Raw genomic sequence first — 26,402 nt, 5'->3', positions numbered from 1 at the left:
TATGTAATTGAAATAAAAGATTGAAGAAGATTGAAGATACAGTACTTTGTTTTCTTACAAAAGACTTCATCCATCATCCGTAACCACTTATCCTGTGCAGGGTCACAGGCAAGCTGGAGCCTATCCCAGCTGACTATGGGCGAGAGGTGGGGTACACTCTGGACAAGTTGCCAGGTCATCACAGGGCTGACACATAGGCCAAGTTTACATTAGACCGTATCTGTCTCGTTTTCTTCGTGGATGCACTGTCTGTTTACATTAAAACGCCTGGAAACGCCGGGAAACGGGAATCCGCCAGGGTCCACGTATTCAATCTAGATCGTGTCAGCTCCGGTGCTGTGTAAACATTGAGAATACGCGGATACGCTGTGCTGAGCTCTAGCTGGCGTCGTCATTGGACAACGTCACTGTGACATCCACCTTCCTGATTCGCTGGCGTTGGTCATGTGACGCGACTGCTGAAAAACAGCGCGGACTTCCACCTTGTATCACCTTTCATTAAAGAGTATAAAAGTATGAAAATACTGCAAATACTGATGCAAATACTGCCCATTGTGTAGTTATGATTGTCTTTAGGCTTGCCATCCTTCCACTTGCAAGTGGTAAGTGATGCGCATGCCCGACATGCACTGGGATCACACACACAGCGGCTCAGTCTCAAATCACTGCTTGTGCGCTCCACTTGCGCACTCTGAGCTGCGCAGGGCCGGAGTGCGCACCCTCCAGAGGGCACTCACTGTTCAGGGCGGAGTGATTTCGAGCGCAGGATGCCTGCGGAGCCGAGCGTATCCCTGTATTGGCGTTGCTATGTGCACGCGAATCGTGTATTGGCGTTGCTGTGTGCACACTAATCGTTTTAAAAACATTAATCTGATGATCCGCTGATACGGTCTAATGTAAACCCCACCATAGAGACAAACAGCCATTCACACTCACATTCACACCTACGGTCAATTTAGAGCCACCAATTAGTCTAAGCTGCATGTCTTTGGACTGTGGGGGAAACTGGAGCACCTGGAAGAAACCCACGCAGACACAGGGAGAACATGCAAACTCCACACAGAAAGGCCCCCATCGGCCACTGGGCTCAAACCCAGAACTTTCTTGCAGTGAGGAACCAGTGCTAACCACTGCACCACCATGCCGCCAAAAGACTTGATGCTAACCAATTTACTGTTGTAGTGGCTGGAGAGACCAGATCAGTGATTTTCAGTGTTACACTGATCTCTCTTTTGGGAGAACATTCAATGATGAGATTTTTAGAAATAAATCTATGATATTTTTATCACTTTTATTTCAAGCAGGAAGAAGATTCTCCATATGGAGAAGCAATAACTCAAGTTGCTTTTGTGTGTAGCAGCTTTAACAGGATCTGAGGAATACACATTTGCATTTACATATTGAGTGTTTAAGTAAAAAGGCCTAAACACAGGCTGTACCACTACTAATGTCATAGTATATCAAAGCTTAGGTAGGTAATTTTGGAGAAACTAGCAAGAGTAAATTAGATTGTGAAAGATTTTCTTCTTTCGGCTACTCCCATTCAGAGATCATCCTTCCCAATTTATGATTCACATATTTGATTTGGCATAGGTTTTTACACCGGATGTCCTTCCTGATGCAACTCTATCCAGGTATGGGACCAGCACTAAGTATGCACTGGCTTGTGCAACCCCAGTGGCTGGGTATTTTACCTAATACAATACAATACAAAGACATTTTTACCTAATCTGCATGTCTTTGAACTATGGGATCAAACCAGAGCACCCTAAGGAAACCCACACAGATACGAGGAGAACATGCAAACTCCACACAGAAAGGCTCCAGTCGGCCGTGAGGTTCGAAACTGGAACCTTCTTTCTACCCACTGCACCACCGTGCCACCAGATTTTAAGTATCCAACCAAAAAAATCCCACCCCATCCCTTCGCTCTGTCTCCAAAGCTACTCCTCCAAACACCTGAATGCACAGTGCCTGATTACTGCTGGAAGACGAGTCCAGGAGACAGAGTGTTGGGGGAGAGGAGAGTGGCGCATCATTGTTATATCCAACTCCATCATGTCTCATTCATATGTAAGAAAACACCTGACATTATCATGTTGAATGTAAACCATGAACCTGGTTATTGCTAATACTCACAGCTGTTGACTAGCTTGCTAGCCTCAGCAATATGTCTGTGTGTCTAGCCTTGTAAAAGACTCCGGTCCACAATGAGTGAACAAGCAGAGTGTGTGTAGGTAGACAGACAGGCAAGTAGGCTATCCAATTATTTAATTTGAACTGAATGAAATGATTGGAATGGTTTTTAAGCCCTGTGACTGCCATAGATGACAGATTTTTTTTCTTTTGTCAGAGCATTTGATTTATTCATTGGTGTCAGGATGTAAAGAGAATTTCAAGAGATCACAAAAATGCTTCTAAAAATGACCTACCCTAGCTTTAATAACTGTTTTAGTGATGCTGACAAGACTGGTTTATGGTTATTTGGCACAAAAGTCTTTTAGCACAAGTTCTAAAGTCTCTTAGCACAACTCTAAGTTCTTTAGCAGAAGATCCCAGAACACGTAATCTGTATTATGAATAATTACTGATCATGTTTAAAGATGTTTGATGGATTTTTTTAATGAAAGTTGCCAAGATTCCAATCGAAAACAAGTGATTGTATTTCCCCACTCCGCCATCTTGAAACCGCCATGTTTGATGTAGTCCGTATGTTAGTCACCAATCCTCCCTCCAAATTATTTAACGCAGCACGTATCCTGACACAGTACACCGCTACAGCCAACTTCTAGGTTTGTTTTATCTTTATTAAAGTGCTAAGCTTAAATTATTTCTTATTTATTATTTACAATTTGCTAATTTGATAAAGAATGAAAAGTCAAGTGAAATTTACACGATGATAAGAGTTTAAAGAAAGCTTTTTGTTTATTTATTTAAATTTTTTTACAAAGAAAAAAAGGAAAACTATGTACAGCTATTTCAATTATTTTATTAAGCTATTTACATTTTAGATAATAAACCCCTTCCTATATCAATCAAACTCCTTCCCACGCCATGTGGCGGCGCCACCAATCTCCGTAGCCCTTGGCCTCTCACATAACTAGGGTTACAGTGGGAGGCTAGTCCTCTGGTAACCACAAGAGTTTAACTCCCCACTTGCATTTGTATTGCAGCGTGCCTTGCCAGACGACAGTAGGTACCATTTTTATGATGGTCTTTGATATGAACCAACCATGAGTAGAACTCACGATCTCCCAATCGAGAGGCAGACACGCTAACCACTAGGCCAACTTTTCCTTTATCAAGGTGCATATTTTTTTTCCAATTATTGTGACCATAATCTAGAGTTGTGCTAAAGAGCATAGAGCTGTGCTAAGAGACTTTAGAACTAGTGCTAAAAGACTTTGGATTTGTGCTAAAAGACTTTTGTTCTAAATAACTGGATACTGCAAGACTCACAATAATTCACCTAGCTACTTCCAGACAATATGCATTTTATTCAGACAAGTAAGACCAGTGATTTTATGATTTCATTAACCAAACATGTACATTCAGGAAATGTTCTCGCCTTCTAGATACAGAACAGATGTCTTTAAACATAAATCTTTATCAGCTTCCCTTATTCTAATTGTTGATTGTCGTTACAACAGTGAGTTTAAGAGCAGGCCTGTTGTATCTGCTTTGTAACTGTTACTGATATTTAGTTGTCCTCAAACATTGGCTTAAATCATTTCATGGTAAAGGTCTAATTATAGATGAATGTAAGTGAAGTGAATCTTTACACTTTTAGCCAAAACATCTTACAAACTTACAAGGAGAATACAAGCTCCCTAGTTAACAATGTTAGAAGAAGAAGAAGAAGAAGAAGAAGAAGAAGCCTTTATTTGTCACATGCACACTCAAGCACAGTGAAATTCATCCTCTGCATTTAACCCATCTGAAGCAGTGAACACATGCGCACATACTGTACACCCAGAGCAGTGGGCAGCCATACTACAGTGCCCGGGGAGCAGTTAGGGGTTAGGTACCTTGCTCAAGGGCACTTCAGCCCAAGGCCGCCCCATGTGAACCTAACCACGTCTTTGAACTTTGAAGTATAAGTTTAGCTAAGGAAGTTCTGAATGTTTATAAATGTTCCTGCAACATAGTTACCATAGTTATGGTAACTATTCTTTAACACGGGCGGCACGGTGGTGTAGTGGTTAGCGCTGTCGCCTCACAGCAAGAAGGTCCTGGGTTCGAGCCCCGGGGCCGGCGAGGGCCTTTCTGTGTGGAGTTTGCATGTTCTCCCCGTGTCCGCGTGGGTTTCCTCCGGGTGCTCCGGTTTCCCCCACAGTCCAAAGACATGCAGGTTAGGTTAACTGGCGACTCTAAATTGACCGTAGGTGTGAATGTGAGTGTGAATGGTTGTCTGTGTCTATGTGTCAGCCCTGTGATGACCTGGAGACTTGTCCAGGGTGTACCCCGCCTTTCGCCCGTAGTCAGCTGGGATAGGCTCCAGCTTGCCTGCGACCCTGTAGAAGGATAAAGCGGCTAGAGATAATGAGATGAGATGAGATTCTTTAACACCAAACCATAAAAGTTTTCTGTCAAACTGATGGTGACATTGTGTGTGTAACATTCTAATAATCTTATGAAGCAATGCATTATTACAGAATCTTATTTCTGGATTGCTCTGTTCATATGTTTTTAAAACCTCACCCTTAGTGAACTTTCTAATAATGTTTGCTGAACTTTGTAAACATAGACCTGAGCAGGATACGTTGTGGATGTGGAGCTTTATTTAAGAGACCCATCATGGATCTTGTGGCTCAATGATGCAAATTTAATTAAGGTTCTTTTAATTTTCTTATTAAGTGTAAGCTCATCTGGTGGTTCTCTGTGCCATATGACTCTTTGTTCATTTGTGTTTATGTTTAAATTATTATTCAATTTAAAACCAACCACTAAAAACTTTTGCACAATGTGGAAACATGCTTAGCTTTATCAACACATAAATGATCCAAGATCAAAACAGAAGGTATCGTGTTGCTGATCTCTTGAGCCAACAGTCCAAACAGCAGCAACTCTCCAAGCCAGCATGTTTGGGCAGCCAGAGACTGGGATTTGGAGTAATGTAAAAGTGTGGTGGTAAGGAATTTTGGTGTGTGTGTGTGTGTGTGTGTGCGCAGCAAAGTGGTGGAGTATAGGACACCAGCTCTCTGTGGCACTGTGAGAGGCCTCGAGCTAATTTCTTCCAAATAAGAGCAGATGTTGTTTTTGCCAATGTGACCAAAATGGTGTCATACTCACCACAGGATTGCTGAATTAGGCAATGTGTCCTTACAATCATCAAACACACTGAAGTGTTGCCATTTTTGTGCCATATTAGCGATATTACCAGGCATGTTTGCAATATCTGGTAATTGGAAATCAAAACCGCAGCAAAGTTAACATATTTATTTTCACAGTTAGTTCCTTTTGGGTCTGGTTCCTCTCAAGTTTTCTTCCTTGTCTTGTTCCTTTCCAATTTTAGCTCTGGTTTTCTAATTAAGGATCTAAATCTACATCAAAATTTCTATAAAGCTGCTTTGTGAAAATGTCTGTAGAAGTAAAATGCAATGTAATCACATTGAAAAAGTTGAGTTTCACGGCTCAGGACATTCTGTCAAAGTGGTTCATTTCCAAAAACTGACAATAGCCCATTAATAACAGCGAATGACATCACCCTCGTTTGGCCATGATCAATTAGTCTTGGTTTACTTGCAATTGGTCTTTGTCAGTAAAATGCTAAATCAATCCATGTTAGCATGCATGGCCGCTTTTCCCATGAAAGCCTCTTAAAAGTTATGCTGTGCTGTCACATTGCTAATCACCTTGTCAACCTTAGATGTGTTTACAAATACTAAACTAAAGTGGAATTTCAGACTACAGGGGTCATCAGTCATTCGATACTTTATGGTAAAGCATAGATTTGATTTATTTGATGAGCACATGGCTACCCAGTTTCAGAGCTTAAATGGGTTTATAGTGGTGGTTATGGTTTGCACAGAGGTTGGGAGTTCGGGTGAAGGCTGTCATTAAACTTTATGCTTGTTTTTTATAACTAAACAATGGTAAAATGCATTTAATCTCTTCACTATATCAACTCGATGCCAGCAGAGGTGACAGGGATGCCTCTGCTGCCAAGTCTAATGGTTCTTGCTAGTAATTTGTATGCCTCAGATACCTTTTAAAATATACTTCAAACAAGAAGGAAACTAATGAAGAAAAGCTGTTTCAGACATTTGATTTTGTTGTCACTTTGACCCTGTTTGGATCAATTCCAAAATATGATCAGTTCATCTGCTGGTTACAATGATAATGAGAGAACGAATGGATTCTCACTAACGAGCATTTCAGGCAGATGTACAGACAAGCCCAAAACATAATGCTTCCACCATCTAGTGGCAGAGGCATTAAAACTCTCACATATTTCATGTTGAAACAAAATTATTCCCTGTCACACGCCATCAATCTCAGATTTATTCAAATCTTTGCTTAACAGGGAATAAATTCACCTTGTTGCTCTTTTTTTCCTAATAAAACTAATAGATTAATATTTACAGAGTAGTGTCATTTCACCTGAACATAATCTAAGTCATATAAATATATATTTTTAAAATAACATGAACATGAGGGCGGCACAGTGGTGTAGTGGTTAGCACTGTCACCTCACAGCAAGAAGGTCCTGGGTTTGAGCCCAGCAGCTGACGAGGGCCTTTCTGTGTGGAGTTTGCATGTTCTCCCCGTGTCCGCGTGGGTTTCCTCCGGGTGCTCCAGTTTCCCCCACAGTCCAAAGACATGCAGGTTAGGTTAACTGGTGGCTCTAAATTGACCGTAAGTATGAATGTGAGTGTGAATGGTTGTCTGTGTCTATGTGTCAGCCCTGCGATGACCTGGCGACTTGTCCAGGGTGTACCCCGCCTTTCGCCCGTAGTCAGCTGGGATAGGCTCCAGCTTGCCTGCGACCCTGTAGGACAGGATAAGTGGCTACAGATAATGGATGGATGGATGGATGGAACATGAACATGATATTTTTGATATACTGTACTGTGCGAGAGTCCTATACACATGCAAAGAAATGCTGTAGAGCAAAGATGCCTTCAAAAATAATGAAATGAAATGTTAAAAATAATTATAAAGAGCAGTAAACAGTAATAAATGAACCAAAGTTGATATTTGGTGCGACAACCCTTTGCTTTAAAAAAATAATAGTATTCTCATATACAATTTGTGCAGTTTTATAAAGTAATTAGTTGGTACAGTATGTAAGAACCAGACACAGTTCTTCTGGACACTTTGTCACTTGTTTCTTATTTTAGCAGCAAAACCCAGCAACCTTCATTATGTTATTTGTCTGTAAAGTGTCTCTTATGTACCGGTATGTAATGTACTACTGACATACAAACGTTTTTCTGTACCATTGAATTTTTTTGCTGGGAAACCAATGTTTAGAAATCTAAAATGTTCTAGAAGTCAAAATAAATATCTCAAACAAAATTTGTACGATAACTAGACTTTTGCACAGGAGCTTACTGTAAGTACAATAATGAGATTTCTGACAAAGTGTTGTGAAAATGACTTTTTGAGCCTCTTCTGGAAACATTCATTCACGCATTTGTGCTGTTTAGCCCTTGGTGATGTGTTTTTGCAAGGTGGGAGAAAACTGGAGAACCTGGAGGAAATTCACTTTGTTGGAGAAGGTTGTGTTTTTTGCTTCTGTTTGTTTGTTTGTTTGTTTGTTTGTCTATTCCCAATGTAACTAAAAAAGTAGTGAATAGATTTTGATGAAATTTTGAAGAAAGCTGGACCATAGGCCAATTGATTTGGATTTTGATGCAAATCTGAATTATGTTGCTTGGCAGAGGTATGTACTCTACCGAGTGCCCTTCTCGATTATAATGCAGTCATTTAGAATAAGATATTTGTGTTTATTTTGAACCCTGCTCAGCTCACCAGATATAACACTACTTGGACTGAGGCTATATTTTTGATGGAGCACTTCTGTAAGTCATTCTGGGAAATGTGAAGAAGAAGAAGAACGATGAGTATGAAGATGATGATGAGGATGAGTTTACATGTATGTACATCTCAAATGCACTTGTAGGGGCAGAATAAAACCTTTGATACATCAGAAATATGTAATTTAATAGATTTTTTATTTAATAAGTAAATGGTAGTCTTGGAGTACGAAAGAGAAATAAAGCATGATCTTTATTAAGATCCATTCTTTTTGTCCTTTTGCATTCAGATTTCGTGTCATTTTATCATTGCGCCTCCTATTGCACAAACATTGTATTACAAGCTGCTGATCTATTAAAGGACATGGGACATGGATTTTTTTCTGGGTATAATTATGTATAAAGGACATAAGAAATGCCATCTAAACCACTGCAGGGCGTCAAAAATGTGAAAATCATCACATTATTCAACTTTTTTATACATCAGCGTAAAACAAGGATTCGTTAATTAGCTAGGTGGTCACGTGACCCGTGACGTCACAAAAACTTTCCAAGGAGCCAGCGCTTGAGAATCTAATGTAAACAGGTTACCGAAATGGACACCATTGACAGTGACATTCCCGATGTTTCACAGAGATGTGAAGTTAGACCCTATCAATTTGAACCGATAGCTGGAAATTCACATGAACATAGATCTTGTCTTTACTCTGACGGGTCAGATGATTCTGAGAGTGAGAGTTCATTCAGTCCCCATGAAACTGAAAGCGGTCGGCTCGATAACACATCCTGGTAAGTTAAAAACAATTCTGCTCAAAGGCTAATGATCTGCTGAAAGAAGTATTATTTTTGTATCATACATTGAAAGTTCATCATAGATCTAGCTAAAGTCCGTTGCAAGCTAGTTTTTTTTTGCTGATATTTTTCGAGATTGATTGAGATACAATGCTTCTAGAGTCCGAGATGAAAACATTCAAAATGGCGAAACGAGTCAGAATTATGATAATCAATAATTGATACACCCAAAATTATAATACTAATCCTTACCTCGGCTTTCAGTCACTTAGCGAATGCACCTCACCATTTTTCCGCATGAGGCCCATGGTAAAACCACACTTCCAGGAGGGGCTGCCGTCTGCCTCCCAAGCCGGCCGAGAGCGCTCCTCGTCGGGCACGGCCAGGTAGGCGAATGCCCTGGTCCGTCCGCCCTGTCTAAAAAATAATGGTACAACTCCAAGTGAAGGTATCAATGCGCTGTCGAAGCGCGCAGAAGGTGTTAGTACGCCTGTCATTATAGTGCGGACTTTCCATAGCATAGAAAATCGTCACGTTTCAATTTGTGTAACTGAACTTTGTTTCATGTCACTGGTCATATAAACCTATGTAAACAGGAAAAACCTGGAAGAGTTTGGTCGCATCTAACTACAGCCCCAAAAAATACCATTGGCCATGTTGAGCCTAGCTACATTGCTAACAGGAGTAACAGCGCGTCTGACTGACTGGGAGGTCGCAATTGTTAGGGTTTTGCTGGGATTCGAACCTGGTTCGTTGGTGTGATAATCCAGCAAACCCCCACTAGGCCACCAGGGGGATGACTCAAATGCAGAGGCGTGAGGCGGAAGTAGAAAAAGAATCAAAAGGTTTATTTAAACTATATACACTATATACAGGGCAAAACAAAAGACAAAAAAAAAACCAAAGAGTAAAATCCAAAAGAAAAGCAAAGTGCAAAAATACAAAAGCTAAGAAGATCAAAAAACACAGTACAAAGGAAACTGGAGATAAACATAACAGCACAAAGACTCCGTGACAAGAGGACTGAACTCAGGGGTATAAATAGACAAACTAATTAAGGACACAGGTGAAGATAATTAGGCAATTAACACAAACACAAAACACAGGAACAGTGGCGGCCTCTAGAGGCCAAAATAAACACGACATGAAAAGGAAATAACAGCGGCCTCTAGAGGCCAAAACAGTCCTAGTCCTAACAGCAATACACCATGATGTTCAATGTCCGTTAAACAGTCTAAAAACGAAACAATTTTCTTGTCATCCAAGACACAAAAACTATTTTGTCGCATTCGTCATCATCACGATTCACACTTCTCCATATTCATCTACCCGCTTGTGCTGTACGCGAAAGTTTTTGTGACGTATGATCACGTGACAGCGGCTCTTCCGGTTGTAAAATATGCATATCAGAGCTCGAGCAGAAATGCCATATAATCATCACGAATATAACGATTTTGCTGAATTTAATAGATAATTTTGTATTTGTTGTTGCAATTATTTCATATTTTTAATGGAAAGAAACTGATATAGTGTGCATTTATGTTTCATGTCCCATGTCCTTTAAATCTGTCTACAGCACGGGCGCAGATAGAGGGGGGGACGGGGGGGACTCGTCCCACCCAGATTTAAATTCACCTCGTTTGGTCCCCCCCACTTATAGGGAGGAAAAAACATCTATGCTGTCTTTCTTTGCATAAGGCAAACCTCACGGAAAAATCAAAAGACTACCATTCGGTTTATTGAGGTGCACAGCAGTACACACATAGTTGCAACTGCGCAGACTGCACAGGTTGCGAGCTCGAGCTTGGTTGCTATGGTTACCCACAACAAGTTTGACAGGCATATCGGGGACAGCTCCTCCTAGTTCAGGACCCCAACATGGCATGATGAAGGGTGCCAAAAGGCAGAAAACGATTGCATCGTTTTTTAAAAAAAAAACGACTGTAAGTAAACTGTGCCTTACTTTATCATATCACCTTGCAATTTTTTGATAGTCTGTTCAAAGTAATGTCGTAGTGAAAGTAAAATCGTATGGAGTAGAGAAGCCTTTCTGGTAGCCTCCTTCTTTCGGTGGTAGCCTGTAGATACAGTGCTCAGAAGGCAGTTTTAATGCTTAATCTGGTGTTCCCTGCCATAATTTCAGCGAGCATATTGTTTCATAAGGAAACTTTGCGAAGAGTTGTTGACTGACTGCCGCTCACGCAACACACAGGCATAGTTAGAAAGTCAGGATGCACTGGTTTACACTTTACACACACACACGTAGCCCAGCCTCTCGCTATGTTTAACAGTTGGAACTTAGCGGTTTTAAAACTAGTTTTGTAGTTTTGCAATTCCTGTGCGTGATGATAATGTGTAAACTTTGGATTTCCATAGGCTATGTTAAAATGTTATCATTGTCCTGGCCTGCAGGTAGTTCCTGGTGATGGCAGTGAGGGAGGTGAAATAACATGTATGCACACTACCGTTCAAAAGTTTGGGGTCACCCAGACAATTTTGTGTTTTCCATGAAAAGTCACACTTTTATTTACCACCATAAGTTGTAAAATGAATAGAAAATATAGTCGAGACATTTTTCTGGCCATTTTGAGCATTTAATCGACCCCACAAATGTGATGCTCCAGAAACTCAATCTGCTCAAAGGAAGGTCAGTTTTATAGCTTCTCTAAAGAGCTAAACTGTTTTCAGCTGTGCTAACATGATTGTACAAGGGTTTTCTAATCATCCATTAGCCTTCTGAGGCAATGAGCAAACACATTGTATCATTAGAACACTGGAGTGAGAGTTGCTGGAAATGGGCCTCTATACACCTATGGAGATATTGCACCAAAAACCAGACATTTGCAGCTAGAATAGTCATTTACCACATTAGCATTTCTGATTAGTTTAAAGTGATCTTCATTGAAAAGAACAGTGCTTTTCTTTCAAAAATAAGGACATTTCAAAGTGACCCCAAACTTTTGAACGGTAGTGTATATATAATATATATACACACGCGCACACATACATACACAAAATGGAATCATTTGCTGACAGCTCAGTCCCCCCCAGTTCAAAAATCCTATCTGCGCACCTGGTCTACAGTAATTGTACAATGTCAGCTTCTTTGTTAAGTGTCTGAATATTTATTAAAATATCTTAATATGAGTACTTTAAGAGTACTTTAAACGTTTTTCAAACAAGATAAACTTGACCTTTTTTGCTTAAATCGTCGTCAACCTGACCTGATGACTGTCTGTCTAAAATGACTCCACCTTTGACCACACAGCTCACTAGATAGTAAGTAGAAGCCCTTATTTCGTGCTCTATGTAGTGCAGTAAAGAGCGAGTTGGACTTCAGCCGTAGCGCTGTTGAGGTTGGCTTGGCTGTAACTCCTCTACGGTCGGTGGAGGTGTTGTTTTAATTTCACTTATTAAAGCAGAGAAGTGCGTGGGGAACATCAACAAGAGCAGATGTTTTCATGCCATATGTCAAAACATTGCTGGCAGGCTGAGAGCTTAACACCGACATTATCTTTATTTGTGCTGTGAAAGGATCATCAAGTCAGTGTCAGTGTCAGGACCAGATGGGAATCTGTCCTTAGCTTTCTGACAAATTCCTGGGATTTCTCATGGATAGTAATAGAGTGACGGCTACAATTATCAACATCTTAATGATCTTTTGGCCGTTGCAAAAGTAGAAAAGGCTTTCGATACGTAAATTGTGCATGAATAGTTATTCAAACTTCTACTGACAAAAAAAAGAGTTGATTCCTGATTACTTAGCATATCGGGTCACGTGACACCGTTCTACAATTATCGACACCTCTGTCCACAGTTATTGACACCGTTCCACAATTATCGACACCCAGATGATTATTTACAAGAAAAATAATCAGTATGTGGTATGAACAAAGCAGTTTATAGACATATTTAGTACAAAATATCTTTTATATAAATATATCAATGTCGGGGGGCGCGGCACGGTGGTGTAGTCATTAGCACTGTCGCCTCACAGCAAGAAGGTTCTGGGTTCGAGCCCAGCAGCTGGCGAGGGCCTTTCTGTGTGGAGCTTGCATGTTCTCCCTGTGTCTGCGTGGGTTTCCTCCGGGTGCTCCAGTTTCCCCCACAGTCCAAAGACATGCAGGTTAGGTTAACTGGTGACTCTAAATTGACCGTAGGTGTGAATGTGAGTGTGAATGGTTGTCTGTGTCTATGTGTCAGCCCTGTGATGACCTGGCGACTTGTTCAGGGTGTACCCCGCCTTTCGCCCGTAGTCAGCTGGGATAGGCTCCAGCTTGCCTGCGACCCTGTAGAACAGGATAAAGCGGCTACAGATAATGGATGGATGGATATCAATGTCGGTGCTTACATAAATGAGGAAGTAATTCTGTTTGTAAACAAATTAACTGATAATGTTTAACCTGTGTCAGAAAATCTTTTTGTTCCACTTTCTAAGTATTTTCATAGATCACATTTTGTTAATCATTCGTTGTTGTTTGTATTAATTTCTAGTTTTGTAGTTTACCGATAAATAGCAACAGGCAATTGACATTGTAACCGCATGAAAATCCAGGTCAAAGGTCGCATGTCATTCCTCAAACCAAAATATAAAATGTCTACTGATATTGTAATATGTGGTAGATATTTACAACAAACTGCAAAAAAAAAAAACATTTTCTGAATGGAATAGAAAAATCTGAATATTTCAAGCATGTAATTTTTTATATGCTAGGAATTTAATTCTGGTCTAATTCTATTTATTGCAATAGGATTCCAAATATTCTATAAGCATTCCATTTTGTTATGAATCAGAAAAAAAATGATTATAAATCACAGCACTTTTATTTTTTTAAAGTACTTCATCTACTTCAACAATGTTACACAAAGATCGATCCATAACAGTTGTAAATGTCACGTAATTCCACAGGGTGTCGATAATGGTGGACACAGGTGAAAGTGATCACTATTATCGACACCTCACGTGACTTCTCAAATGCGCGTTTAGATACAAAATGGACACTGTCAAATGAAAGAGTAAGAAACAAAGTAGATTTCGACAAGGAGATCATGAAATATCGGTGAATTTGATAAGTAAAAACATGTCCATGATCTTTCCACCACGCTTACCTGTGATGATAACATCCGGTTTTTCCTCAAATTGCTGATCGTGCTAAAAAATTCCATCTCAGGTAAAGAGCTGTGTCATCAGATGACAAAATCAAAGGCTTGGGGGGGGGTTCCAGTTGATTAATTAACCAATAATAACTGTTGTAACTGAAGCTCTCCTTTGTAAAGTTGTTTTTTATTGGTAAATCTGAAAAGGTGTTGATAATTATGGAATGTCAATAATTGTAGCCACAGCTCTAGTTATGAACTGATTTGTGCTTTAGGCCTGAAAGTGCCAAATATGTTCAAAGCAATGTTTTGTAGCAGTGCCTCTTCTTAGGGTGGTATCTCACTGGGCTGTGATAGCCTGCGACCAGTTGGAGACACAACAATTGCAATAAAATATGCAAATTAGCAACAATTTTCACTTGGAAACACACTGAATTGATATTCTCATATTTTATCACAATTGTTGTGTCTCCAACTAGTCGCAGGCTGTCGCAGCCCAGTGAGATACACTCGCACTTCCTGTCTCACGGAAACTGACTTGAGAAGGGTTCGTGACAGCTTTGCAACACCAGTGATGCATTTGCGGCTATTTTGAGAGAAATTTTGTCGCACTAATTTTTTGAACATGTTCAAAATTTCAGCGACAAAGGAGCAACACTTTGTGACTCATGTGAGGAAATTGAGAAGCCCCACGAATGTTTCAAGACACTTTTGAAACTCTCTCACGAAAGACGTTCACAATTTGTCGCAAGCTGTCGCAGCCCAGTGAGATACTGGCTTTACAGATTGCTATATACAGAGATACATCTCATCTCATTATCTGTAGCCGCTTTATCCTGTTCTACAGGGTCGCAGGCAAGCTGGAGCCTATCCCAGCTGACTACGGGCGAAAGGCGGGGTACACCCTGGACAAGTCGCCAGGTCATCACAGGGCTGACACATAGACACAGACAACCATTCACACTCTCATTCACACCTACGGTCAATTTAGAGTCACCAGTTAACCTAACCTGCATGTCTTTGGACTGTGAGGGAAACCGGCGCACCCGGAGGAAACCCACACGGACACGGGGAGAACATGCAAACTCCACACAGAAAGGCCCTCGCCGGCCACGGGGCTTGAACCCAGACCTTCTTGCTGTGAGGCGACAGCGCTAACCACTACACCACCGTGCTGCCCACAGAGATACATGTAAGGGATTTTAATGCTATATTTCAGTACTCAAATAACATTTACTGTAAGGTACACAATGTTTCAGCTTTCTCAGTATAAGCAGTTTTATTCATCAATATGTTGAAATCCTTCAGTTAAAATCAGAAAACACACAGTGTATTAGAAATTATGACATGAGAAAGCATTATCTTGCATCCATTAGATATAATCCAGGTGGTGGTGGAAATTTTATTTTGTCTACTAGGGGACAAGGCAGTGTGACCAGATGGATATCTAAGCCATATTTAGGTTTAGTTCTAGGAGGATTTATTAATGTGGCTAGAATAATATGGAAGAACTGGAGATGGACTATACCATGTAACAAGGACTGGATCAATCTAATGACACCTACAGACACATATGAAGTGATGAAATGTCATGAGTCTGTGTCTATATTTGGGATGCCTTTATTAGATTCCTAGAAAATAGTCAGTATGCTACAGTCATAAGATTATTTATTTAAGCATATTTATGTTTACCATGAGGTGCTGATTATTTGATTTTATTTTTTCTCATTTTTCTTCTCTTGCTATTAAAATCGTGAGTGTTATGTATCTTTTGAGTTCTACAGATTGCAAAGTACTATGCTTATGTCTGTTCTTGTTGAAAAAACAAATAAAAAAAATTAAAGTGTAATTTTCAGATTCTTATACATGATATCTTAATTTTATCAAAGCATTTTTATGAATTCCTGATTGAAAACTGACCCCTAATTGACAAAATAACAAAAACAAAAACAATATCATAGATTTATTTCTAAAAATCTCATCATTGAATGCTCTCCGGGCGGCACGGTGGTGTAGTGGTTAGCGCTGTCGCCTCACAGCAAGAAGGTCCTGGGTTCGAGCCCCGGGGCCGGCGAGGGCCTTTCTGTGTGGAGTTTACATGTTCTCCCTGTGTCCGCGTGGGTTTCCTCTGGGTGCTCCGGTTTCCCCCACAGTCCAAAGACATGCAGGTTAGGTTAACTGGTGACTCTAATGCCGCTTTTCCACTACAAACGCGGCTGAGCCGTGCCGAGTCGAGCTGAGTCGAGCTGAGCGGGGCTGTTGGAGTTGCATTTCGACTACAACCGCGCTGAACCGTGCTGGCTGGAAGTGGGTGGACACATTGGGTGGAGTTAGCGAAAGTGGGTGGACGTCACGTGATGTCGTTAAGCAGCGCAAACAGTGACATCAGTGACAGTGGCGGAACAAGTCAGAGCCGGGCCGGGGGCGGGGCAAATGACCGGGCCCTTTATTAAAGCTTATCATAACATCATTTTAGGCTACAAAATGTCCGCAACTGCGGTGTTTACCAATTTCAACACTACCGGGTGCAACTATGTTATTTAGTACATCAAGTCCTTCAAACAAACATGTAACTCAGAAACAAAAAACATTAGGATACTGTACATGGCTCATAATAAAACATCAATAGCCTATACTGCGCACATTATTTGAAGGGCATACGAATGAGCACTCAGAGGTTGCAACGGTGACAGGAAGAGTCAGAAATAAAAGGAGGGCGGTGCAAACCTCACTGAATGCACTGTGTTTACCAATTTCAACACTACGGGGTGCAACTATGTTATTTTGTACATTAAGTCCTTCAAACGAACATGTAACTCAGAAACAAAAAAACATTAGGCGACATACTGTACATGGCTCATAATAAAACATCAATAGCCTACTGCGCGCATTATTTGAAGGGCATACGACGAGCCTTGCGCTCCGCGAACTCGTGCACGATGCTCTGTATGTCACTGATTCAGTGAGCTTTTAAGCGGTAGTCTCACGACCCGGATAGTAAACAATAAACATGGATGACATGGAGTCGTTAGTGTGGCTGGTCTTGGTGCTGTGGCTTGTTGTCACCGACAACGCCAACAGATACTGGCAAGAGCGTATAGATGAGGCGAGGCGCATAAGGCTTCAGAAATTCTCGTAATTCATAATTATTCTCCTTCCGGGTTTGCGGTGTTTACAGATCCCAGCGTGCTCGCGGGGCGTGTGTGGGCATGTGAGGACACTCCTCCTCACCAATCAGTGCACAAGGGAGTGTCTGCTCACGCCCCCAACCTCAGTCGGCACGGCTTGGCTCGCTTCAGCCCCACTCCAAAACGGTGCGAGTTTTAGGGGCTAAGCAGGGCTGAAACGAGCTGAGTCGTGCTGGTTTTTGGTAGTCGAAACGCGAGCCGTGTCGGGCTGAAGTGAGCTGAAGCGAGCTGAAGTGAGCTGAAAAAGGGTAGTGGAAAAGGGCCATAAATTGACCGTAGGTGTGAATGGGAGTGTGAATGGTTGTCTGTCTATGTGTCAGCCCTGTGATGACCTGGCGACTTGTCCAGGGTGTACCCCGCCTTTCGCCCGTAGTCAGCTGGGATAGGCTCCAGCTTGCCTGCGACCCTGTAGAAGGATAAAGCGGCTAGAGATAATGAGATGAGATGAGACATATACACTACCGTTCAAAAGTTTGGGGTCACCCAGACAATTTTGTGTTTTCCATGAAAAGTCACACTTTTATTTACCACCATAAGTTGTAAAATGAATAGAAAATATAGTCGAGACATTTTTTTGGCCATTTTGAGCATTTAATCGACCCCACAAATGTGATGCTCCAGAAACTCAATCTGCTCAAAGGAAGGTCAGTTTTATAGCTTCTCTAAAGAGCTAAACTGTTTTCAGCTGTGCTAACATGATTGTACAAGGGTTTTCTAATCATCCATTAGCCTTCTGAGGCAATGAGCAAACACATTGTACCATTAGAACACTGGAGTGATAGTTGCTGGAAATGGGCCTCTATACACCTATGGAGATATTGCACCAAAAACCAGACATTTGCAGCTAGATAGAATAGTCATTTACCACATTAGCAATGTATAGAGCGGATTTCTGATTAGTTTAAAGTGATCTTCATTGAAAAGCACAGTGCTTTTCTTTCAAAAATAAGGACATTTCAAAGTGACCCCAAACTTTTGAACGGTAGTGTACTTGTATTTATACAGGGAAATGTTTTGATATCATATTTCAGCCAATGGAGGACTTTCACATGATGTCACTGTAACTGCAGATTTGTTTATCTGGCCGAGCTTTGTGTTTGACAGCGACCAGCGCAAGTGTATGTGAGTGATTGTAAGCGCAGTTCAGTACATCTATAGATAAACTTGTAGAAGTTTCATTTAAAAGAACAATGCCAGAGACCTGTAGTGCTTTTGGATGTAATGACAGACGTGGAGATACGCCTGGTTTAATTTCTTACCACTTCCTGGTGAACCCAGAAAGACGAGAAAAATGGCGAGCTTCAGTTAAATGGGAAGACTGGATGATAAAAATATCCCCATGTGTGGAGAACGTTTTATATCAGGTGAGCATGAAAGCTCTGTGCAGCATTAAAATGTAGATCTGGATGTGGGCTTTGGATGCAATATATTTTATTAAACCTAATGCTTGGCGAGACTAGCAGCATGTTTGTTATGTACCAATAATGTAGATTTGGCTAAAAAATCATACAATATGCTATATCTATGCCCTGGCTTGTTTATTACTGTTAGAAGTCCACGTTTGAGCTTACCTTTGTCATAATAAGGTATTTTTCTTTCTTAGGAATTTCCCATAACATTCCAAATATTGGTAGGCATCTACACTTTTGTAAACCTTTAGCTTCTCCGGTGTATTTAGAAGTCCCAACTACTAAATAGTTCAGGATGTCATAGTATCCCAAATCCGGTAGCTGGTTTGCTGAACACTTTTCAAGTGGAATAAATCCATTTATGGGTAAATTAAGAAGAATAAGAAGAAGCCTTTATTTTTGTCACACATACCCTCAAGCACAGTGAAATTTCTCCTCTGCATTTAACCCATCTGAAGCTGTGAACACATGCGTGCAGAGAGAAAGAGAGAGAGAGAGAGAGAGAGAGAGAATGAACAGTTGGCAGAATAAATATGTTTGTGGTAAAAGTATATGGTTCTGTGATGCCTGCATGTTTCAGCTTTTGGATATACTGTGACCTGCTGGTATAATCTAAATTTTTAAGTGTTTCAGAGAGATTGTACTGACTGCAGTCATCTCAATTTTCATTATTTACTGTTGCAGCTGTTTCTTTGTTTGCCCGGCAATATGACTGACACTGCATGATAAAGAAAAATCTGTGATGTCAATGAAAGACCTCTACAGAGAGCTTTCCCTCCAGATGGTGAGTGATGTTGAGCTCCTTTGGAAAACCACAAGCAGTGTTTAAACATGACTAATGATCCATTGAGGACTAAAGCTTTTGTACTCCACTGATCTTAGCACAGAGGACTAGTGTGGGGAAAATCAGACACACTCGTTCCTTGTGTTGGCAAACACCATCAAGCCGTAAGGTGCATCTGTTACACATAGAGCCTCATCAGTGACTGAATAAAGGACACATCATTTTAACATGATCCACAAACCTCCAACCACCAGAAATGTTTTATAACAGATCAGAATAAAGTGCATATCAATATACATGAACTTTTAAAACTTTGAATGATGATGATAAATAATTATTATAGCATAGCCCTGTTGAATTCTCACTTCTGAATCGGTTAGAAGCTGTTGATAATTTTCTGTAACAGCAACTCTCACAATAGTGTCATACTTTATACAGAAATATTAACGTCCCCTCGTCTTTTTTTCTAATAGGCTTAATAAAGTTCATCTCCATGTGCATGATGGGCTCAAAATGTGAGTAAACATTGAAACTAGTTTTCAAGCATCATTGAAAAAAAATAATCTTGTAGTTCAACAATTCGTGAAGTTAGACTGTTAGTTCTTTTAGGATACTGCAAAATTTAAGTGTCTTTCATCACAGGTCAGTGTGAGTCCCTCCTAGAAATGACAAAAAGGGTTTTGTTTTGTTTTGTTTTTAATAAAAGATACATTAGCATGTGAATCGGCACACTTCGATTGTTTCTGATCCAGTCTTTAAATGGTCAGAGTGTGGGAAAGCTCAGGAAGGAGGAGTCGCAGTCTAACCAACTGAAACGCCACGAGCCACAGGGATATTCTGGATGCACCCAGCGGAGTAGACCTGCTTATGGATATGAGGGTGAACTTTAATACAGTTTTATTGACATCATTAGCGTAATCATGGTATTGGCATCTGAATGAGTAAGTTATGAAAGAGTCTCACATGGGAATAGACACACTTCTAGCTATTGTGTATAACGATGCAGTCACAGGGGAAATAATACTTTAGAAATTATGATGGTTGATTATTTGTTCATAAATCATCCAAAGAAAGTAGTGAAATAAAATCATTAATACAGTTGCTGATTGTATTGTTGGATCATCTTGACTATTTTTATTAATAAATACCACAGCGTATTTGGTGAGTTTCAGTGGCTCTGGCTTCACACGTGTGAGCAGTGATGAGCGTGTGCTCTGTCAGTGACACTGATCCCAACATCAGGCAGCAGATCTGCTCTCTTTACAGGGTCACCACTTTTCCAGTGAGTCCATCTCCATCACCCTGCCCCTCCACCTGCTCCCCTGAGACATGGACATTGTTCTCTGCTACAAGAGTACTGAGCATGTGGCAGCCCTATATTCCTCATTGTATGTCCAAGCTCTCCCATTGGCTCCAAATTGTGAGAAACTCCAACAAGCCCAAGACCCATACATTCATATGGGGATTTTGGAGTATAAATAGAAGAGATGTAGCCAGTACAAATCACACTCACTCTACACAGAGAGATGTACAGCATAGACACGGCCATGGCACCAACCATCACTTCAGCAGTGACCATCTCAAATGATCACCTACCTCTAAACAATAAGGTAAATTAAGAACCTGCTTCCTTTCAATGTTTATAATTATCTGCTTTCTACTCAGTAACTCTTTATAGTTCAAGATGACCAAATGTTCTTTCTCTGTTATTTGAGGCTGATGAATAAAACCAATGGTGGAGAAGATGTGCAGAAATCGTATCAACAGCAGCATTGAGCAGCTGAAATCTCTCCTGGTTCCAGAGTTCCTCAACCAGCAGCCTAACTCCAAGCTGGAGAAAGGAGATATCCTGGAGATAACAGTCAGCTTCTTGAAACGACAGCAGCAGTCTGAATCCTCCTCCAGCTCAGCAACTGTCAATCAAGGCTTCTCCAGCTGTTTCCATGAGTTGTCCACTTCCTGTCCAAAGAAGAGGTGAAGACACAGAGTCAGAGAAAACTCCAGAACCACTTCCAGAATCTGCAGCCATCTTCAGACGCGGACAAGACGGGAAATGTTCTGCCTCAGCTGAGCTCTACACAGCAGCAGATCATCAGTGAAGAGAAGAGTTCAGTTAAGAAGGCCTGGTAAAGAGAAGGTCAAGATTGAAGATGAAAAGCTGGAAACACAAGTTTATGTGGACTGTGTAGTTTTCTTTCAACTTCTGCATGAGCAGCACCAGGTTTCTGCAGAAAATCTGAAGTAGCCGGGTTTAAAAAAAACGTAGTAGGTGGCTCTGGAATTTGTGGTGGCAAAGCTGCCGTGGCACACCAAAGATGCACTAATGCTAGGGGGGTCTGTGGGCATGCCCCCCCGGAAAATTTTGAAATTTACATGCCTTCTGGTGGTTTCTGGTACGCTCTCAGCTAATAAATTATTAACCATTTCCCTGTAAAATACTTGCAAAATATGTATGAAATTTCCCTCCAGATGTGTGTGTGTGTGTGTGTGTGTGTGTGTGTGTGTGTGTGTGTGTGTGTGTGTGCTTGTCTTTTGCAGTTACCCTCTGTAGTATGTTGCCTGGCTCTGTAACATAATTACATACAGTGCCTTGCAAAAGTATTCATCCCCCTTGGTGTTTGTCCTGTTTTGTTGCATTATAAGCTGGAATTAAAATTGATTTTTGGGGGGTTAGCATCATTTGATTGTGACACAAACAATAATTAAGATGAAAAAATAGAAATCTGGAGTGTGCATAAGTATCCCCCTCAAGTCAATACTTTATAGAGCCACCTTTTGCTACAATTACAGCTGCAAGTCTCTTGGGGTATGTCTCTATTAGCTTAGCACATCTAGCCACTGGGATTTTTGCCCATTCCTCAAGGCAAAACTGCTCCAACTCCTTCAAGTTAGATGGGTTGCGTTGGCGTACAGCAATCTTCAAGTTATGCCACAGATTCTCTATTGGATTGAGGTCTGGGCTTGACTAGGCCATTACAAGACATTTAAATGGGTTTTTTTAAATCAGTTGATAAGATGTCTCTGACATCTCTGACATGATGTCTCTGATAAGATGTCGCAGACTGACATAGTTACAAAGCCTAAACAATCATCTTTGCAAGTCGTCATCAAGGACACACAGACATCTGACCTGCAAGACTGCCAACATTCAAAGACAGATTGCCAAAAATCAGAGGACTCCATTTCGTCATCTCTATCTTCCCCCCAGATGGATTTCCCAAATAGCATGAAAAAATTGCTCCCAATGGCTACACTCTCTCTTTTTCCAGCCCAAATCTGTCGTGACAAGCAGTGTACCCAGTTCATCAAAATTGTGTTCGCCCAGGACTTTCAGCTGGCTACAAATCTTTTTCACCATCCAAAAGATACATGTCATCTCCAATCCTTTCACCCTCAAACCAAATGGAACATTTAGAAAGTCTTGTTTGATGTACTCTGGGTCCCTGCGAATGGGTGTAGTTTTGAAAACCAGCTGGGACCCAATGTGCCTATGCCATTCTCTATTCCTGTGTTGATAAGAAATAGAAAACATAGAGCACATTTAACCCTGGGGGTGAACCAATCTAATCTCCTTCCTGTTTTAAAACAACATCAGCGTGCACAAGCAGATATTACTTCTAGACTTTCTGTAAAGCTAGCTCTTCTGAACGTTAGATCACTTTTAAACAACTCATTTTTAATTAATGATCTTATTTGCAAACACAATCTTGATTTTTTGCTTCTAACTGAAACTTGGCTGGATCAAGCAAATAGTGCTACCACCCTTATTGAAGCAGCTCCCCCAAATTTTAATTTTTTGAATGTTACCCGACAAGGGAAAGGTGGAGGGATCGCAAATATATTCAAAGTCTCTTTTCAATGTAAACAATCCTCACTTGGTGATTTTACGTCCTTTGAACACTTATGTGCACTTGTTACATGCTCTCCTAACATATTATTATTAACTATTTATAGGCCTCCGAGACATTCAGCCAAAGTCTTTCTTGAAGAGTTTGGTGAACTGTTGTCAGTCATTTGCTTAGAGTTTGATTGTCTTATTATATCTGGGGATTTTAACTTGCATGTAGATAATACTGATAACACTTATGCCAAAGAACTACTTGCAATTATTGACAACTTCAACCTAGTACAACATGTACAGGGGCCGACCCACTCTCGTGGTCATACTCTTGACCTCGTCATCACAAAGGGTCTTACTGTTTCTACTACTGTTGTTGACCTGGCCTTATCTGATCATTTCTGTGTTTTCTTTGATGTTTCTATGTCTCAGAACAGCTCAACGACTATAGGTAGGAGAGTCATAAAAGACAACACATGTGCTCTCTTTGAGCAAGCTTTCTCTCAGAACTCAACCAAAATGTCAGACTCTGTAGATGATTTACTGGAAATTTTTAATTTAAATATGACCCAAATTATGGATGATATTGCTCCATTCAAAATCAAGAGTCAATGATAAGCAGAAAGCACCATGGAAGCAGTACCCGGCTGTTAAACTGCTAAAGAGAGAATGTAGAAAGACTGAAAGAAAATGGCGCAAATCTAAACTTCACATCCATTATCAAATCCATAAAGAGATGCTTTGTAATTATAATTATGAAATTCGTAAAGCAAGACAGTCTTTCTTCTCCAACATCATCAGCAGGAATATGAACAATGCCCGTGTGCTATTTTCAACAGTAGAGAAGCTAACTAATCCCCCACCACAATTAGCACCTGAACTTCTCTCAGTTAATAAATGCAATGAGTTTGCATCCTTTTTCAAAGGTAAAATTGATAAAATACGGCAGAATATTCCTCATAATATATCTCAGTTGCAAAAAATTGAAAAATTGCAATCACCAATGACACAGATAGATAACTTCAACACAATGTCAGAATTTTGTTTAATTGATTATGAGACTCTTGAAAAAACTGTACAAAATCTCAGTTCCTCAACATCTGAATTGGACATTCTGCCCACCAACTTTTTTAAGTCTGTTCTTCATCTTATAATTACAGATGTGCTTCAAATTATAAATACATCCCTGGAGACTGGCGTTGTTCCTGTGTCCCTAAAAAAAGCCGTTGTAAAGCCCCTACTTAAAAAAAATAATCTGGATCCTTCAGTATTAAATAACTACAGGCCAATATCAAATTTACCATTCATCGGGAAAATCCTTGAAAAAATTGTCTTCAATCAATTAACTGCCTTCTTGATATCAAACAGCCATTTTGATAATTTTCAGTCAGGATTTCGTGCCAATCACAGCACTGAAACAGCGCTGATTAAAGTTATAAATGACATACGTCTTAATACTGATGCAGGCAAAACATCGGTCCTGGTATTACTGGACCTCAGTGCGGCTTTTGATACTGTTGATCACAACATACTGCTATATCGACTTGAACACTGGGTTGGATTGACTGGTAAAGTTATCAATTGGTTAAATTCATACTTAAAAGATAGAAGCTTCTTTGTTACCGTGGGAAATTGTTCCTCAACGTCAATGTCCTTGACCTGTGGTGTCCCCCAGGGGTCGATTCTTGGACCATTACTTTTCAACCTTTATATGCTCCCACTTGGGCAAATTATCAATAACAATTCAATTTTGTATCACTGCTATGCAGATGACACCCAAATTTATTTTGCTCTATCACCTAATGATTATGCCCCCCTTGAATGTCTCTACCAGTGTATCGATCAAATCAACAGCTGGATGTCACAAAATTTTCTTCAGCTGAACACAGATAAAACAGAAGTAATTCTATTTGGAAAAAAAGATGAAAGACTCAGGATTACCACTATTCTTGACACAAAAGGGATTAAAACTAAAGAAATGGTTAAAAATCTTGGTGTTTTCATTGACAGCGAGCTAAACTTTGACAGTCACATGAAAGCAATCACTAAAACGGCATTTTATCACCTAAAAAACATTTCCAAACTAAGAGGACTTATGTCAAAAAATGATCTGGAAAAACTAATACATGCCTTCATCTCTAGTAGGGTTGATTACTGCAATGGCCTTTTCACAGGCCTGCCAAAAAAGACCATCAAACGACTTCAGCTGGTTCAAAATGCAGTGGCTAGGGTTCTCACACGAACAAAAAGAACAGAGCACATTACTCCAATTCTAAGGTCCCTTCACTGGCTTCCAGTAAGGTACAGAATTGACTTTAAAGCATTGCTGCTGGTGTACAAATCTCTAAATGGTACAGGGCCCAATTACCTCTCTGATATGTTGCAGCGGCCTAACACAATCACCCAATCAGATCTACCAGATCGAAACAGAAAAATTTACTATTAAAACCAGTTGTTAAAACAAAGTATGGTGAAGCAGCTTTTAGCTACTATGCAGTACAGCTATGGAACCAACTGCCAGAGGACATTAAAAATGATCCTGCTGTTGGCAGCTTCAAATCTAGGTTAAAGACCAAGCTGTTTTCAGATGCTTTCTGTTAAATAATTAATATTGTCTTCTTTACATTTTTTATAATTTTTACTTTCTCTGCATGTTTCAAATTTACTTTAACTTTAACTTTATTCTATTTTATTCTGCTGATTTCTTTTTTCTTTTTCTCCTCCTATTTGAACTACTACTTCATTTTATTATTTTATTTCTACTATTGTTTAATTCTTATTATTTTCTTTTAATTCTTTTAATTAATTGTTTAATTCTTTTAATATTATATATTAGAATAAAAATAAAATCATTTTATGTAATTTTACTCTCTATTGTTTACTGTTTTGTTTTTACTTCTGTAAAGCACATTGAACTGCCATTGTGTATGAAATGTGCTATATAAATAAACTTGCCTCGCCTTGCCTTAAATGTTTCCCTTTAAACCACTCTGTGGCAGCAGGGGCGTGGTCAAGTGTCGGTCTGTGAATGGAGGGCGGAGTCAGGGAAGGTAAGTGGCAGAATCACTGCACCTGATGTGAATTAACCTGTGTTTGTGTGTCTTCCCCAGTGACCATGCCCTATAAAAGGAGCAAGAGAGCAGAGAAAGGGAGCTCTCTCCTGACCAGAATGCATGTGTGTGCATGTGTGAGAGAGTGAATGAGCTGAAAAGCCACATACCACAGAAAATAAAAGTTTCTGAGAACTCAGTTCTGGCCTGCCGTGCTTCTGTGCTCCACCCACCTGCTCTGGTCCTACAGTGGTGCCGAAAC

The 26,402-nt window shown here is 40.3% G+C and overlaps 1 pseudogene; it reads left to right on the top strand.

Annotated features, from left to right (window-relative positions):
• The first annotated feature begins 20,799 nt into the window (after nt 1–20,799).
• Nucleotides 20,800–21,382, top strand: LOC132893655 (transcription factor HES-5-like; annotated as a pseudogene).
• Nucleotides 21,383–26,402: the final 5,020 nt, after the last annotated feature.

The sequence above is a fragment of the Neoarius graeffei genome, chromosome 11 (assembly GCF_027579695.1).
Source record: "Neoarius graeffei isolate fNeoGra1 chromosome 11, fNeoGra1.pri, whole genome shotgun sequence".
Taxonomy (NCBI): Eukaryota; Metazoa; Chordata; class Actinopteri; order Siluriformes; family Ariidae; genus Neoarius; species Neoarius graeffei.
This window is presented reverse-complemented; position numbering and strand designations above follow the sequence as displayed.